Source organism: Musca autumnalis, unplaced genomic scaffold, assembly GCF_047663935.1.
Source record: "Musca autumnalis isolate F117 unplaced genomic scaffold, ASM4766393v1 scaffold_2, whole genome shotgun sequence".
Classification (NCBI taxonomy): domain Eukaryota; kingdom Metazoa; phylum Arthropoda; class Insecta; order Diptera; family Muscidae; genus Musca; species Musca autumnalis.
The window spans coordinates 80148272-80153891 of NW_027411755.1; the positions used below are offsets into that span (position 1 = coordinate 80148272).

General features: G+C 33.2%; 1 non-coding gene across 1 annotated transcript; it reads right to left on the minus strand.

The window, feature by feature from the left end:
* LOC141395762 (5S ribosomal RNA) lies at nt 1-119 on the minus strand. The gene has a single exon (XR_012410884.1). It is a non-coding gene; the product is annotated as a 5S ribosomal RNA (ribosomal RNA).
* Nucleotides 120-5620: the final 5501 nt, after the last annotated feature.

Below are 5620 nucleotides of genomic sequence, written 5' to 3' on the forward strand. Positions count from 1 at the left end.
TGCCAACAACACGCGGTGTTCCCAAGCGGTCCCCCATCTAAGTACTAACCGCGCCCGACGCTGCTTAATTTCGGTGATCGGACGAGAACCGATGTACTCAGCGTGGTATGGTCGTTGGCGAAGAATCATAGTTTATTTTGCTTCATATGGCCATTGATTTCATTGCTTGTGTGTTTAAGACAATTTCGTTTACTTATTGCACACAAACGAACAAGAAGTTTTATTTTCGTTTTATAAAGGAAAATGTTGACTGTTTCCTTTAGTTATTAGTGAACATAACCAGTATATATTAATTTGGCATCAAAAAATCTAACAAAAATTGTAGTTTTTTTAATAAATGTTAAAATTGATTAAATATTGCTAAAAATAAATGTATTTTGGGAAAATTTGGCTCCTTAAATTACCTTTTTTGAGAAACGAAACAAATTTATAAAGAATTTTACTTTTGTTTTACAAAGGAAATCATAGACTATTGTATCTAGCTACATACAACTGAGCATAATCAATAGCGAATGTTTTACATTTACCTTAAAATAAAAACAGTTGAGTTTTTTATTTTGGCTCTATTTCGGTTAAAAATTTAGATATCGACTTCATTCTTTTTTTTATTTAATAGAGAAAAATAAAAAAGAAAATAAAATGAAATAAAGAAATTTTGGACAATGCCAACAACACGCGGTGTTCCCATTTCATTTCATTTTTATTTCCAAATTCATTAGTTACAATGTTTCTTAAATCCATTTTTTATATATATCTTATTTCTAACATAGTTTCCTATTTTTCTAGAATTATTACGTATTGATTATAATATGAATTTTGTGGTAGACCAGCCCGTTCCCATTATTTGTTATTATCTTTAGAAGTCATATTTTTTTTATAATCTTGTGAAAAGGAATAAAAACACTAGTTGTATCCATTACTTACATCTAGTTACAGCTACTTAAAACTACGATAACAAAACAACATTTTATACAAGTAATTGAGTTTTGATAGACTTATAGTCGCAAATTATTGTAATTTCATTGACCAGTTCTATAAACTACATTATTAATATTAAGAGATTTAAATCTTCTGTGGTAGAATTTTAGTTTACCAGCATTGTCATAAAGTCCACCGGTTTCTGCTAAATGCAAAAGGCTCATAGCCGGTAGATAAAGTTTATTGTTTTTTAATCTATTAAGTTCATCTCTGGTTATACACAAATTTTGTATCATTTGGTTGCTGTGTGTGATACATTTTTTAAGACAATCGATGGATGTACGAATAGCAAACCTATCAAATCTTTCAATTTTACCGTTTTGGTATATATTTTTTAATGAAGGACTTTTATAAAAGCCTTGCTCAGTCAATTGCCTACCAAGGTCAAGGCAATGTGCTAAAATCTTCCTTTCAAAGACTTTAATCCTCTCCATTTGGTGAGAGGATATGAATGCCCATACTGGGAATGCGTACCACATTGTTGGTCGTATTATTTGTTTATATATCAAGAGCTTTACATTTTTTTAATTTAATATCCATTGGTATTTAATATCCATTGGTAGTTATGGTATGCCGTTCTACCCTTTTTAATAGCATGATCTACATGCCTGATATAACTCATGTCCTGCTCGAACACCACTCCTAAATATTTTAGTGTTTCAGTATTAGAAAGAGTAACATTACCTATAGATATATTTGGGGTATACTGTCTGGCGTTTTTATAAAGATTTGCTCCTTTTGCTTTAGAGATTATAGTCTTACTTTTTTCAGTATTAATTGACAGACCCCATCTGTCAAAGTAGTTTTTAAGAATTGTCAGATATTGGCACGTCTTTCAGGTACTTATGGCTAAGTCTTGTTAAATAGGGAATAAACATATATGTATTTTCCATTTTTTCTATAATTCCTTTTTGGGACACTGCGTCAAAAGCTTTATTGAAGTCTAAACTTACAGCTATTGTAGCACTTCTTTTGTTTAGGCCAGCTATTATTTTGTCATTTAGTGTTAGCTATGCGTGTGTGGTAGAATGCTGTTTTTTAAAGCCGAACTGGCTATTTGCTAAGATATTTTCTTCATCAATATGCTCATTTAATCTGTTTAGTATGACTATTTCAAACAATTTTCCCAAACAGGGCAGCAGTGAAATTAGTCTATAACTAGTTGCTGCTGTGGGGTCTTTTCCTGGCTTAAGTATCGGAATAACCTTGGCGGTCTTCCATTTAGTTGAATAATATCCTATATTGATACAGTAGTTGAAAACTATTGCTATGAAAAGCCAAGCCCTCTGATCCAGTTTTCTGAGTATGAAATTAGGGATATTATCATCTCCTGAGGTTTTTTTGTTATTCATTGATTTTAATATAAAACCAATTTCTGCTGAAGTTGTAAGATTAATAGGTGGCCTGTTCATAGTGTTATTGATAGTGCCGTTTGCTAGACAATCACGACCGAATTGAGTCATAGCGTCTAATTGATTGTTCCTGTTGATTCTACTTGTATGTTTATAATTAGCGTTTTGAATGTTTGCAAAAGAATTTGCAATGACGTTGGCTTCTTCTTTGTCGGATATAATTCTATTTCCTTGGGCTTCTAAGTAGTCTATTTTATTTCGGGTTAGCTTTCCACTAATACCTTTAATATTTTTGAACATATCTTTGCTTGGTTTGATTTTTTCAAGACTTTTAACTAAATCTTCTTCTTCAAAAAGTGAAATTTTTTGGTCTATTATACGACTCATGTTACGTATAATAGCCTTTAGGGTAAGGACCACCTGTGGGTCAGAAGTTCTATATAACCTCCTTCTCATCGTTTTCTTTTGGGCTATTAGATGAAGAATGTCAAGAGGAAGTTTTTTCATGGTATTCCTGGTACGAACGATTTTGGTCATGGCCGAGTTCATTGCCACATTAAGAGCTGAGGTCAGTTTTTCAACTGCGAGATCTATTTGATCAGAATCAATATTTCTGTCAATTGGAAGATTACATTCTGATAATTCTTCCGCTAAGGTATTATTTATGGTATGTATATTTATGCTGTTGTAATCATAAATTTCCTGAGGTGGTTGCCTTACAGGTTGGGCAGAAATTTTCAAAGTTATTGCATGATGATCTGATTCAAAATCTAATGTTGTTGGTCTAGTGGGTATATTAAGTCCATGGGTGGACAGATATGTCAATAAAAGACTGTGATGTTGAACCGTACCTGGTTGGTTCGACTGTTGGTCTAATACTAATATTTGAGCTATTATCTAGCCATGATTTTAAAACTCTACCACTGCAGTTTACTTCACTACCACACCAATCTGGATATTTTGCGTTTAAATCACCCCCTATCATTGCTTCATTTGAAGCTATTACTCCACTTATTGTTTCTAAATTATTAATATTAATGGTAACACGAGGTTTCTGGTATAATGACATTAATATGATATTCCTGCCACCCAAGTCTCTTATTTTAGCAACAGTTCCTTCCAATACTTGAAAGTTAATAGGAAGTCTTTCAGATTTAAGTGTATGTTTTAGACAAATAGCTGTCCCCCCTTTACTGCTATTTAACCTATTTTGTCTATGTATTGTATGGCCTCTTAGTTCAAACTTATGTTTGGTGGAGAGACCATGTTCGGCTAACATTAAAATGTCAGGTTTATGTTGCTGTACAAAAATTTTAATAGACACTACGCCATTTACGTTTATAAAAATAATTTTTAAATTATCCATCTAGTTTTAAACTAGTAAATAGTTGATAGAGGGAACGTGTCCTCTCAGCATCAGTTTTTAATTGTCTATAGGAATCAACATGTTCACCTATCTTTGTAAGACAAGTGTAGAAATCCTTACCTAGTAGACGTTTGCAACCTTCATCAAACATTTCCATGAAGTCTATTGAATTCTTTTTTGAAGTAGGTGCCGCTGTTTGGGCTATTGTTTTATTTTGGGTGGCTCTGGCATATGAGACAGATTTGGATAGCTGTGAAATCGGAAAACAATTATTATAATTACCAGTTGACATCCTTGGTAGGATATTGACATTTGTAGTATTACTACGAAGTTGTTTGTTTTCAAGAATTTTTTGCTCTAGGTTCATCCTAATGGGGCAGTTTTTGCACTGGCTACATGCCCAGTAATTTTACAGTTTATGCAATACACTGTTTTTCCGTAAGTCTTACTTATTTGTCCCGTTTTGGGATCTTCGGAGACATGCTCCTCAATATTCAGTTCTTTAGGAGGGATTTCACATTGTCCCTTCTCGTGGACATCAGGACACTTAACGCATCTGAAGGGCATTTTGCAGTTGGTCGAAATATGACCAAATCGTTGGCAATTGCGGCACTGAATTACCCCCTCTTTTTTATATTTTTGTATTTTAACTCTATTACCGAGTAAATATTGTAATTTCTTGAAGGCTCTCATGTCAGAAGCATGGCCTAGCTGTACAATCAATCGATTGTGTTTCATTTTAATAACATTAGTAATTTCTAATGGCAGATTTTTTTCTTTAACAAAATCTTTGAGGTCTTGTTCGTCATAAGTTTCTGCAATGCCTCGTATAAACAGAGATCTGGGCTTTAATTCGTTAGGTGTGTATGTAAAATACGAAATTTTCTCTTCGTCAAGAAGTTCTTTTGCTATGTTAAATTCTTCTAGCTTTTTAAGTTTCAATTGGATATTTCTACCATTAAGAAGATCCATGGTGAATAAATGATGTTTTAATCTTTGTATACGTTTAAGATGTAATTCTTTTACATTCGCATTGTATAATTTAATAGTGGGTGGGCTGGCCTTACCAGAATTGTTATTATTAGTAGGATTTCTAATACTATTTTGTTGTGTATTGGTGTTGTCCAAATTAGCTGCATTTTGTTGGGACCTGATGTTTTTCAAGCTGGCAGAGGATTGATTGGTAGCGTTTGCTGATGTGGTAGGTGTCGGCGGCCCAGTCGGCGGCCTCCATTTCATGCTCGTTGATGCCATAAGATGTTGATTCACTATAATTTAGTTGACCTTTAGTTTGGTGAGAATTAAGGTTGTCATTTTTTTGTTGCTTTCGTTTTTGGAACAATTATTTTTCGTTGTTCCACGACTCTTGTTAAGTTATTGTTATTAAGGCGTTGTTGGTTAACATTTGGGTTTACAGTTTGTTGCTTGTTTATATTGTTATTTTCATTAGACACTATAAATTGGTTTAATGCCAATTCGAGTTCATTTATTCGAGAAAGTAATTTTTCTCGATCTCTTAGTAGTTCATCTATCGTAAATTGTAATTTTATATTATCATAGCACGCTTCCGCTTCGCTATCGCTGGCATGGTTTTTGCCTTTTCTTCTTTTTCTGTGTTTTTTATCACGTTTAATGTTTACATTGTCACCATTGTTTGCTTCGGTAGCGGTAGAGCTACCATTGCCACTATTTTCTTTAGCGTTATGCATTTTGCGCCTTTTATGCGCTAAACTTTCTTTTAAGCGACTCAGGCAAAAGTGCCTTGCCCAAAAGTTTGAAACAAAATTCTATGTCAAAAGTCTTTTGTTAGTTTTCGGCACACAAAAATTAATTTGATAGCACAAACACTTTATTTTCTTAAAGCACTTTTCACTTTTGCCACTTGAATGTTTAACCATTCGATGTTTCTTTCACGAAAGCACAA